A 12,756-nucleotide genomic window follows, 5' to 3' on the forward strand; every position below is an offset into this window, starting at 1 on the left:
AAGATTTAATTGTCTCATCAAATCATTCATCGGTCCTTACAGAAGTAGCCTTAGATGGGCAAATGGGAGTGTTCCCTTTGTTCTCTTCACCTCCCTATGATCCTGTTTCATTTCTCTACTCCTTGGCCTCCCCCAGGGTCCTAACTCCATTCCAGAGCTGTGGCATTATATCCTGAAGTCTTCAGGTCTTAATGTCTTTAAAAATCAGCAGAGAGAAACATCCATAAAATAAGTCATCCTCTTTCTAATATTGATTGCCTCCTGTAGCCTGGGTTTTTTGTGCTGACAGAGTTTCTACCACTCTACTGTGACTATCTAGAGACAAGCCTTCCCCAAAGGAGGAGGCAGGGTTATCTGTAGGAAAGAAGTTGACGAGGGGGAAAGAAAACCTCATGCAGCTACCACATCCCTTGGGTCCATCTCCTCTAGCAGATGGTGGACTCTTTGAGGGCAGGGATTTGCTATCATCCCTGCTACGCCCACACCAAGCATGGGGTCTGCTGCAAAGTGAAAGCTCAGTGAGCACTGGATGAGTGAAAACACTCACGCAGAGAAAAGCAGACCTCAAGAGCATTCCGGAACCCAAGCCTCCTTCACGCGTGGCTGGTGTGACTTCTTCTGATTCATTCATTCAGCAACATTAACAACTATCTTCACCAACCCTGGGCCAGAGAGAACAAGGCTCCCTCCCTCATGTCAAGGAGCTTCTGAGTGGTTCTGGAGGAATCAGATGAGCCACACAATCACAGGACTCTCTCATTGCTGGAGGATGGGGGTCCACAGAGTGCATTGGGAGCTCAGAAGAAGGGCCTTCATCCAGACAGGGGAATTGGGGAAGGCTTGACATTCTTTTTAGAAGCTGATATGTTCCCGGCCAGAGATGGGGAGAGGGTGAGGAGAGCCAGCAGAGAGGGAGCTGGCCGGCAATGGGGCCAACAAAAAACTTGGCTATTTTCACCAGCCTCTGGCCAGGAAGGGGGAGTGAGAAGCCTCAAATGGAGCTTTGACACTGTTTTTCTTTCTTCTGGAGAGCTGCCACGTGCCGCCACAGAGAGCATTTCATGGGTAGATGCATATTATTCCAGTGTGTTTATCTAGGAAACCGGAGCCCAGCTCCAGCATCTGGTTTTCAGCACAATCCTGAACGCAGTCCAATTTTCCAGTTGGGTTGATGAAAATAAAACCTGGGAAGCTGTGGGCTAGCTGCACTGGGGGTGAGTCCTGGGCTCACACAGGGTCATGGGCTGCAGGGCCGGAAGGGCTCGGGCAGGTCATGGATTCCATGGGACTGGCCGTGAGGCTGGCACCAAAGACAACCTTGCACAGGAAGGGACAGCTGCCAGCCTGGCTCCAGGGAGCATCCCTCACAGAGGAATGGATGTCTTTGGATTCCATCTGTCTTAACCTGACAAAAATTGATGGAGCATCTTCTGCGGCCAAAGCACAGGGCGGGGGTGAAATGCAAATGTGAACCAGCGCCTGCCCTGGCCTCCCGGAGGGCAGTGATGAGCGGGACCCATGACAGCCCCTGTCAGCACTCACCACTCAGAAGCTGTCTGGAAACTTGGGATCTGGGAGGGACATTTTTTTTTTTTTTTTAGTGGTTTTAAAAAAATTAATTAATTAATTTTTATTTATTTAATTTTTTTGGCCGTGCCATGCAGCATGCGGGATCTTAGTTCCCCGACAAGGGATTGAACCCTCGCCTCCTGCAGTGGAAGTGTGGAGTCTTAACCACTGGACCGCCAGGGAAGTCCCAGGACCCATTTTTAAAGGCCACCTTAAAAAAAAAAAAAAGATACATCTGGGCTTCAGGGAGCCCTGAAACCCAGAGCTAAAAGTGCACACAGCTCTCCTTGCCCTCATGGCTGCCAGTTCCTGCATATCTTTCTCATTTTCCGGTCTCACTGCAGGTTGGATATCTCTGCTCTCCAGACTGCATGGCGAGAAAACACGATTTCCCACTGCTCCTGAGTTCACATGAGCCTCCTTTTCTCTCTCTTGCTTCCCCAATTCCAGATTCCTTGAGAAAAGGTGTTCACTGGGCCTGGTAGGGGACAGGCTCACTCTTGATAAAATCATCTATGGCCAGGGATCAGGGTCACCTGTGTAAATTGGGGGAAGGGGAGCCGACCCTGGCTTGGGCCTCTTCTTACGAAAAGTGCTTACAGTAAGATGCACATCACAGACAGCTTCTCCTCCACCCACTGTACCATTGTGAGTGAGACAGGACAGGGAGGCTCGCCTGTGAGTGTCGGAAGCAGGGCTAAATCCAGACTCCTAACTCCCAACCCAGTGCTCTTTCCACTACACCCTGTTCCTTTGGTCCTGATGCGAAGCCAATGATTGTGAAATAGACTCTGCCCATGCTGTTTCCCCGTGGGAGCAGCTCCAGAATGAGCAGTGTTGATTAGAGAGAATTTTGTTGGCAGACCTTGGAGTGAGCTGGGAGCCAAACACCAGTGGTGTGGCTAGTTGCAACCCTTGGGGAAGCTACCAGAAGGTGTGTGTCATAGGTCCCGGATAGGATGATCTCTCACAGAGCTGTGAGGCTCCTGGGGGAAGGATGGCCCCTTATTCTTGTCTACTTTACCTGGAGGCTACTTCTTAAGACAGAATGAAGGGAAGGCCAGGGCAGGGCAGGGAGGAGGTGCCTCTTTCTCCTGAGTCCTGGCTCAAACTAGCGAGCCATAAAATGGCCTTTGGTGAGGGGCTTCACTGGTGGCGCAGTGGTTGAGAGTCCGCCTGCCGATGCAGGGGACACGGGTTTGTGCCCCGGTCTGGGAAGATCCCACATGCCGCTGAGCAGCTGGGCCGGTGAGCCATGGCCGCTGAGCCTGAGTGTCCGGAGCCTGTGCTCTGCAACGGGAGAGGCCACAACAGTGAGAGACCCGCGTACCGCGAAAAAAAAAAAAAGGCCTTTGGTGGAGAGACCTTTCCTTGAGGCTAGAGAGGAGAGTCCCCAAACCAGGCTAGACAGCTAGCTCCTGAAGGACCCCGCAGGGGAAGGAAATTGGGTATCTCCTGGTCAACCAAAGCACCTGACAATGACATTTTTCTTTCATTCCACCATCTTGGTGTGAGAAGTGACGCTGATGTTTTCTGGGATGCTGTCAGTGTTGCGTACACCTTGCTGCTCCGGCTTCTGTCCCTCCAGCACCTCATGACGGCAATCATTGATGTGGCCGCTTCCAAGGCTGAGCTCGGGCCAGGGCTTGAGGCAATCCTGATGGCAGCCTCAGTCCATTCCAGGGGACTTGGAATCATCTTCCTACTGGTACGCCTAGCATGGGGAGCACCAGGCTGGGCCTCTGGTTGGGCTCTTCCTGCTTTGCTGTGTTGGGATATCCATAGACTGGGCTCCTACCTTGGTCCCTTCTTCCTAGTTCACTTGGTAATACTTCCCTGAACCCAGACTGCCTGGGGCCCCACATCCACTTACAACCCTTGAACTGCTGTCCATTTCTCCAGCCACTGATGCAGGAAACCCTGGGCACCATGATCTAGCTTCATTTGAGTCTACTTTGCCTCTCATCTCTGTCATCTCTGCCTATTGTACTGGCTGTCTTAAATACTGATGCCAATCAGAAATGCCGTTTTTAGCTGGGCTGGGACCCATGGCTCGGGGTTAATGAGGGAGCCCTCTCCATCTTCTCTTGCTCCTCTCCTTGGCCCTGCATGTTCCTCTGTGTGCCCATTCTAGTAACGCTTAGCGTGGGCTGTGCTTCCCACTAGACCCTCTATTGGAGTCTTCTCTCCTTTCCTTCGGTTTCTCTTCTGTTGGTTGTGAGGGTTGCTGGGGGTCAGTGTGCAGCAGCCCTTTCCCCAGGGAGCTGATCTCCTAGTGTACCAGTGAGGGATGCTGACATTTTAGAGTCAAGTCTATCATGTAAATATGTCCCAGAATATTACGGATCATCCTAGGTCAGGACAATCATCAACCCACAGGATTAACCGGAATCTAAACAGCTCTGTCAAAGGTGAAGAAGGAGAAAAGCAGACTCTATTCTTCGTTCTTTTGACTTTAATTCTCCCTCCCATGATGCAGGCAGGTTTCACCTGAGTACACTCTAGGCTGACCTGTCACAGTCCCTTTCTCAATCCAGCTACCGAAATGACATTGTTTACATCCCTGAACTTGGGTCTGTAAGGTTCCTGCAGATGCAGGGTCCGTTCTGTCTAATCATTTCCTCTTCCTTGGACATGGTTCCTATAGATTTTGCCCAAGGCTGAAATTCCCTCATCCACCTACCCACCCACCCACTCATCCGTCCAGTCACTCAGTTAATGCTTCTGCCAGTTTCTGTGCTGTGCAATGAGAACACCGTGATAAACAAGTCAGACATGGTTTCTTCCCTCAGGGACCCTTGTGCCCTGCCTCTGTCCCCTCAGCACCACTTAGCAGGAGTCACTGATGTGTCCACCTCTGGGCCTGGCCTCATTCTTGTGGGGATGACAGAAAAAAGCAGGGGAGATGGATGATAAACACGTAAACAATAATTAACGCTAGCTGGCTAAGTGTTATATAGGAAATAAATGGGACAGCAAAAGAGAACAGCAAGGAATTAGAGGGGAGACCTCTTTAGAAAGGATGTTGGGAGTAGGCTTTCCGAGGAAGTGACATTTAAGCTGAGATCTGAAGGATAGGGTGGAGGGACAAAAATGCGCAGGCAGCAGGAAATAAGATATGCTAAGGCCCTGAGATGGGAAAGAAAATGTGTTCCAGGAATGGAAAGCAGCACGGCTGAAGTACTGCAAATGAGAACGTGGCATGAAATGAGACTAGGGAGGTAGGCGGGAGACATATTAATGCACGGCTTTTTGGTCATGGTAAAAAAGTTAGAAAGGGAAACGGCTTAGATAAGGGCTGATGTGATCTGATTTATATTTTTGAAAGATGACTCTAGCTGCTATGGGGACAGTAGATTGGAGAGGGCCCCGTGGAAGCGGGGAGACCAGGTAAGAACTATTGCAGTCTTTCAGCTGAGAGATCTGATGTCATGACACTGGAGACGCATTTTGCATATAGAACAGGAAGATCAGATGTGGTAGGCAAGGAAGACTCCATGTATGACTTCCATGTTTCTGGCTTGAGAAACTGTGTGACTAGCAGTGCCATTAACAGAGAGATGGAGACTGCAAGCAGAGAAGTTTTGGAGTTTGAAGGAGGAAATCCAGACTTGGGCATGTCTATTAGACATCCAAGTGGGTCAAGTAGGCAGTTGGAGAAATGAGGCTGGAGCTCGGAGAAGAGGTTGGGCTGAAGTCAGTTTAATCAGCGCTATCAGCACTTGGAGAATAATGAGACAGGAGGAGACTTTCTATCTGCTTCCCTGGCAGCTTTGCACGAGAGCTAAGGACTTCCATGCTGCCTTGAGGAAAGAGGTTGGAGTGTGGGTCCCAGGATGCCCTTCTCATAGGAGCGAGGGCTCTTGGGTTCCTGCAGGATCAGGACCGTGCAGGAGTAGTGATTCAGTTGGGGCAGGGAACTTTCTCTTCTCCACTGGACAAGCCTTTCCTAGGATTGCTCTAAGTTCCATTGATTATTTTTTTGCTTTGCCCTGGAAACACTTTTTATGTAAGCCCTCTCAGAAAGTGACAAATCGTGGAAAAATCCTCTTGGATATGGATTCAGCAAAGGCAGAGATGGCATATCTTGCTCTGTGATGTGGAGGCCGTCCCCAAGGATGCGCCAGAGGCCAAAGAGCTGGAAAATGGATGCAGGTGGCCAGGCTGAGTCATTGCAACTCTCCACTCCTAAGAAACCATACCTAGCTTCACGTGATATGGAGGGAGGGCAGAGGGGGGGCACTCAGATGTGTCTGACAACCAAGGCAGGAAGGGAAGAATTGGACAAGGAGGAGAAATGTTATTTCTCTGGAGCGGGAGAACACAGTGTGCTTCTCCCACCAGGAGGAATTTTCCTGCCTAGGGCTCCATTCTCTCCCATGGCTGAGCTCTCTGGGATAGAACACTGTGACTTGACCCCAGGGACCCTCCAGTGGAGGTTCCTGCTGCTATCATTCTTGACTTTATAGGACACAATTGGGGAAGCAGAGTCCTGCCCCTGTTCCCATATGCAGAGCTTCCTGAGCTACTTCTCCAGGGATGAAATGCCTGCTTCTGCTCCTCATTTCTTTGATTTATTTCTCCCCACTTCCCCCCCACCCTGGTCTCCTTTCTTACATCTTTATTTCCCAGCTCTACCTCACAATGGAATGAAGTGGTGTGTAGGGCTTGACGCGGTTGACCATAGCTGTAGAATGTTGATGGTGGGAACAGAAAGTGAGGAAAGAGCAGAGAAGCTTCTGTGCACCTTGACCCAAGAAGGTACCTCTCCAAGCTCCAAGGTTGCAATCCTCAGTAATCAAGGAGAAGGCACAGGGTGCAGATGAACTTCTGGTGGGCCAAGAGAAGAGGGGCAGCTGTCTCCATGGGCACATTTGCTACAAGACCACATTTTTCTTTTTCCATTTTTTTCTTTTTCTTTCTTTCTTTCTTTCTTTTTTTTTTTTCCCCCTGTGTCCCGGCGCTTGAGGATAGAACCTGCTGGTACCGAAGACATGACGCCAAGGGGGCTGGAGCCCTTTCCCTCTACCTCCGTACATTACGCGGACCGGGACCGCACGCCCGATCCCCGCCAAGAAAAGGAGGGTAAGACCACTTTTAAGGTGGCCTGTTGACAGGACAGTTGTCAGGATTATAAAGAAGAGAGATTAATGGAAGCAATGTGGAAAGCACAAGCATCAACAAGGAGAGATGGTAGTCAACATGTGGCCCTGGCGGTCCTTCTTCCTCACTACCCTCTCCCATCCCCAGGTGCTTCTCCCTAAGGTTAAAAGCTGTCCCCCTCTGGGGATGAGACAATGTAGGGAGCCAAGGCAATGGCTGTTGAAAATGCAGTCACAGAGGTCTCTCGGGGCGCCTAGTGGCCCAGGAGTGGCGGACACAGGAGCTCTGGATGCCTCCCCCTTTCTTTTTTCTCCACTCCTTATGAGTTTTATGGAGTTAGCACAACAACCCTGGACAAACACTCCAATGGCTTCTCATCTTTCTCAGAGTAAAATCCAAAGTTCTTATCACTAACCTAAGACCCTTCGTGACTTGGTCTCCCACTGCTTCTCCTACTACGTTCTCCCTGTTCACTCTATTCCAGCCACACTGGCCTCCTTGCTGTTCCTTGACGATGCCGGCACGTTACGCCTCAGGGTCTTTGCATTTGCTGTTCCCTCAGCTTGGAAAGCTTTTCTGAGACCTGTGTGGCTCACTCCCTCATTCAGGCTGCTGTTCAAATGCTACCTTAACAGAAAAGCTTTCTCCAGGCATCCTCCCTAAATCAGACACCTCCCTCAGTCACCTCTCCATCCCTTACCATGCTTAATTTCTCTTCATAGCTCTTTATCATCCTGTAACATATTACATATCTTTCTGTTTGTTTCTTGTCTGTCTTTCCCTGCATGAATGTAACTATTCACTACTGCATTCTCAAAGCCTAAGACAGCATCTGGCACATGTAGGAATTCAATAAATATTTGTTGGGTGAGTGAATGAATGACTAAATCTGATGGAAGTAGAGGTTTGGGTGACTCGCTAGCATTGACATGTAATCTGCACAGTGAATGTTTGTCACAGTTATCAACATTTTCTTCAAATTAAATCCATTTTCTAGTAATCTTGTCTCATCAGTGCAAGAGACCTCCTCAGTGTTGGGCCGAGAGCCAGGCTATTCCTGGAAAGATTTGCAGGACAGGCCAGCAGGGTGATGCTCGAGCTGGGCCCCTGAGGCCTGAGAAGAGGGCCAAAGCACTCCTGGGACTTTCATGATGATGTCACACTTATTTGGATTTCCACGGAAGGAAGCCTGGGCTATGTCCCTCTCTGTGGATGAAGTGGAGGGAAGGGATGTATTAGTCACGGTTCTCCAGAGAAACAGAACCAACAGGACACACACACACACATAAGTTTATATATTATTTATCTATCTATCATCTATCTATCTATCTATCTATCTATTTATCTATCTATCTATCATCTATATATCGAGAGGTATCAGAAAGCTGTTTGGAGCACAGACAGGAGATGGGTAAGACTGGAAAGGGGGAGTCAGTTAAGAGGAAAGAATGGGAGATGAGAGAGGTATAGATTTGAAGAAAGAGAAATTGAAGGAGTGTCAGCTGAAGACCCCTGCCTCAGTAGAGTAGATGCAGAGGCTATCCTGAAAATGCTGAGGTTGGCAAAGGAAGTTTGCAGGGTTTGAAGGGAGAAGATAAGGGCAGCCTGTTGGCCAGAGAAGTGGGGAGACTCCTGGGCTGAATGAAGAGCTACAGGAAGGCTCCCTGGTAGATGGAGAGTGTGACTCACAGTGGGGTCAAACTTCCCCCGTAAGTAAGCCTCCTGCAGCCCTCGTTGGCAAAGGGTGTGGGGATCAGGGAACAGGGGACCAGGAGTCAAGAGAGCCAGAGGGTGCTGGCTGACGTGCACTGGGGGACCTGGGAGAGGTCCAGAGCCTGGAGGTTATCTGGGAGCTCCAGGGCAGGCTGGGCAGAAACAGGGAGATATGAGGTTGGACTGGAGGCTGCTCTCTCCAACGGGGAGTCCACAGCCAGAGGAAGCGGCAGGGGTTCCTCATGGTGACCACGTCTTCAGGTCCTTGTAGATGCTCGTCCCTGGTCTGGAACAGCCCTGCCCCTGATGTATCCTTGCAGTGGCAGCCCCAGGCTCTCCTCTTTCCCTGACCGCTCAGGTGGAGACAGTCATCTCCTTCTCAGCACTTCCAGCGCCTGGACTTGCTTCCTCACAGCACTTTTCAGGCTGGATTGAAGGTGACCCTATCCATCTCCTCCTCCCATTCTCCACATCCCCCAACATGGGGCTGTGACTTCTTGAGGGGACAGGCTTAAGTCTTGCTCATTTGTGGAGCCCCTGAGCCTGGCACAGCTGGTCACAGCCCTCTGGGGTTGTTCAAATAACTATGTCCTGAAATGGGGCTCTCCTGACTATCGGTTTATGCCCAGGACCCCAAGTGAGAGTAAGCGGAGGGGCCGTGGTGGGAGGCTGGATGTCTCCTCTCCTTCACCCTTTGCTTTCCTTCTTCCCTCCCTCCTTCCCTCTCTCCCTCCCTCCCTCCTTTCCTTCCTTCCTTCCTTTCTTTTTTTTCTTCCTTCCTTTTTAAACTTGAAGTATAGTTGCTTTACAATATTGTATTCGTTTCAGGTGTACAGCGTAGTGATTCAGTATTTTTACAGATAATACTCCGTTTAAAGTTATTACAAGATAATGGCTATAATTCCTGTGCTGTACAATCTATCCTTGTTGCTTATCTATTTTATACATATTCCCTCTTCTTTCTTTCCTCCTTCCTAACCCCGGCTCTTCCATATTCTGTTCTGGGGAAAAGTGATAGAACGATCCAGACCGGAGAGTAGGGTCAAACGTACAAGGTCCGAGCAGCCTCCAGCCCCCAGCACCCCAGCGCGTTCAAGCTCACACCTGCCTGCCACGGGGCCCAAGGCTCGTCCAGGTGGCCGAGGGAGGGCAGCGCCACGCAGAGAAGCGGCAGCCCCAGCGACGGACGGCAGGGGGCGCCGCCAGGCCTGTCGCCCGGGCGCGTATACCGTCGCCTCCCAGCCTCCACCCCCAGGTGATTTCAGACTGGGTTTGGAGCAGTATCGCAGACGGGGTGCTTACGCGGGGGGCTTGCGCTGCCACTCCCCGGCTGTGTAATCTAGTGCTGCCTACAATCTTAGTTTTCATAGCTATAAAATGGGGATAGTATAAGACCATAAAATGTGAAAGTGTTCTCAAAGCGCTTTCACATCTGTCACTGTTAGAGGCTGGCTGTCCCTAAGACTTATATTTCCCGATTTACAGCCTAATAACTTTTGCATCCATCAAACATGTTTGACAGAGCTAAGGGTGAAAAGTTCTCCTTGGGGTGGCCTGCTGCTCTGAGGACAGTAAGTTCTCCACCAACTACTGTAAACACTGTTGGCCTGACTCCTGCCTGGGCTTTTTATTACGTGGTGCCGGTGCAGTAGAGAGGGGATTGCGGGCAGCAAAAAGGAATGAAAAGTTGCTCCCCTGACCCTTCTCAAGAGTCCTTTGTTTAGTCAACAGGTATTTATTTATTTATTTATTTTTATTTTTTGGTACGCGGGCCTCTCACTGCTGTGACCTCTCCCCCTGCGGAGCACAGGCTCCGGACGCGCAGGCTCAGCGGCCATGGCTCACGGGCCTAGCCGCTCCGCGGCATGTGGGATCTTCCTGGACCGGGGCACAAACCCGTGTCCCCTGCATCCGCAGGCGGACTCTCAACCACTGCGCCACCAGGGAAGCCCAACAGGTATTTATTGAGCACCTATTATTTGTCAGGCTGTTCCAGGGACTGGGGATACAGTGGTGAGCCAGATAGCATGGAAGTTCCGGACCTTTATTTACCTCTGAAGTCTTGACTAATCCTGCCCTAGATTAGTTTCAGGTTTGCCTAAACCAGGGACCAGAGGCCTCTGCCCCTCCACCCTTAATCCCAGCCCCTGCCCTCTGTTAATGACAGCCTTAGAGGAGCTCTGTTCCCCAGGGCAAAATGTCAGGCTCAGCAATGCCAAGGCTTCTGAAGGCCAGAGGTGACACCTCCTCCCGCCCATCTCCCCCCAACAGCTTCCTCGGGGATTTTTACCCTCATAAAGAATGGTGAGCTCTGGGCTCTGTCAGGCATGGGTTGTCCTCAGAGTCTGGCTGGCCTCAGCCAGAGCAAAGTGTGGCTGAGTTTGGGCTGCTTCCCTCTGCCCCTCCTCTACCACGCTCTCAGAGAACTCAGTCTCTCTCTAATTCCCCAGCCTCAACCCTGGGCGCCAGCTTGAGCCTTCCTGAAATTTCCCAGTTGCTGGTTGTCTCTGACTGTGTCCAAGTTTGTAATCCCCAGGGTCCCGCTTTTGCTCAGAGCTCAGGAGCCCAGGTCTAGAGCACCTGAGGAGTGAAACCATGGCTGATGATCTTTGGGGATCCCCAAAGCACCCTGCTGGGGTGGAGGCAGCCCAGGCCCCAGGATGGCACAGAAAGGCCTGGAGTCTTGTCTCCCTGCACCTACTTGTTTGCTGTGTAATGTAAGTCACTTTTCTTCTCCGGGCTCAGGTTACTTGTTTGTTCATCCATCCATCCAATAAGCCTTTTGACTACTCGCTGTCTCCTGGCACTGTTGGCTAAAGTCTCAGCCCCTTGGGATGGCGTTTAAGGCCCCTCACCGTCTGAGCCATCTAGGAGGGAGCTGGACGAGAGCTTTTGCTTCCTGAACTGCTCTAGTCTGCCCTGACTGCCCAGTCCTTCACACACCACACCTGGAGCCACAGCTGGTCTCCCGGGCCAGGGGCACACTCAGGGCACCTGAGTACAGAGAAGCTCTGTCTTTCCTAGCATTTCTTGGGAATTCTGGCTGCCTGGTGCTAAAAGACCTGAGGGTTTGGGGACGGTCTCTCAGTCCCTGAATTCAGGTCTAACCTTGGGGGTGGGGAGGGGCACAGAGAAGCAGGTTATAATGAGAACCAGCTGACCTGGAGAGGCTCAGTGGGGTAGGTCTCTGCATGGACAGCCCAGGGAAGAAAAGGAAAGGTGGGAGGAGAAGGAGTTCTGTAGGAGCCGAAACCAGGAGAGACCAGGAAGTGGTCATGGGCAGGTTGACTTGACTCAGGACTGGGGACTTGAGTTTGCTGCTGCCTTGGTGGCCAGACTTTAGGGGAGAGACAGCCTGGACAAGTTGGGTGTGTGTCCTGTTCCGTTCACTTGACTGCAGTGCTTAGTTCAGGTTATGGCATGTCGCTCAAGAGACATCTATCAGAGTAAACTCTGTGACGAACAAGAGCTTTGGGGAAGAGACTTGATCTGTTCCCATTGGACTTGCATCTGGGAAGATGAAGGCTTGAAGTTGCTGGGAGTCATTTTCCCTTAGCTGTGAAATCTGAAATTGAAGGCAACAAGGAGGAGCAGAGCAGAGGCAGAGCTCAGATGCCATCATTTGAGCCCCTTACGATGCTTTGCCTACAGCTGCCCACCCCTGGGGCTTTTTAGTTTCATGGGCCCTTTTTTTGCTTGAACTAAATAGATCTGTGTGCGTATGTATGTGTGTTTTAATCACTTGCAACCAAAAAAGTCCTACCCAATATAGAGCCCATGATAAAATTCATCTTTATAAAGACCAAAGTGATGGGGGATGATTCTTCAAGAGATCATTAGAACTCAGTCCCACAGTGACTCAGTGGCGCTCATCAGCTAACGACTGCTGACTTGTGCAGGGTCAGGTGAGGCCCCACGGATCCAGAGACCGGCAGCCTCGGGGCCTCGGGAGAGCTGTTTTATAGGTCCAAGTGAGGCAGGCCCAGAGCCTGTCCACCTGGACACCATTGCACCTGCCTTGTGCCACTTGTATTACTGTCTGGCTACTGTCTACAGCCCAAGGTAAGTCTGCTCACATAGTCCCAGGGAAAAGGGATTAATCAGACACAAAGTCTGGGACTTAATCTCCTGGCAGGCACACCTGGGGAGGGGTTGTGTGCTTCTGAAGGTCCCACTTAGAAGCACAGGCTGGGAGAGAAATTCTGTGTTCCTCTGATGTCCTTCATCACAGCAGTCATGGAGTTGTCACTCCTTCATTATGACTTAATCTTCTGACAGCTCCTCCCCAAATGGATTTCTGGGTCTTGACCTGGAAAAGTGGGACATAGACAGGGAGCCAGGGCCTCTGGACTGCAGAGGTCTCCAAATGTA

The 12,756-nt window shown here is 50.9% G+C and overlaps 1 non-coding gene across 1 annotated transcript; it reads right to left on the reverse strand.

Moving 5' to 3' along the window:
* Window positions 1-6,519: 6,519 nt before the first annotated feature.
* Window positions 6,520-6,654, reverse strand: LOC117313432 (small nucleolar RNA SNORA57). The gene has a single exon (XR_004527941.1). It is a non-coding gene; the product is annotated as a small nucleolar RNA SNORA57 (small nucleolar RNA).
* Window positions 6,655-12,756: the final 6,102 nt, after the last annotated feature.

The sequence above is a fragment of the Tursiops truncatus genome, chromosome 8 (assembly GCF_011762595.2).
Source record: "Tursiops truncatus isolate mTurTru1 chromosome 8, mTurTru1.mat.Y, whole genome shotgun sequence".
Classification (NCBI taxonomy): domain Eukaryota; kingdom Metazoa; phylum Chordata; class Mammalia; order Artiodactyla; family Delphinidae; genus Tursiops; species Tursiops truncatus.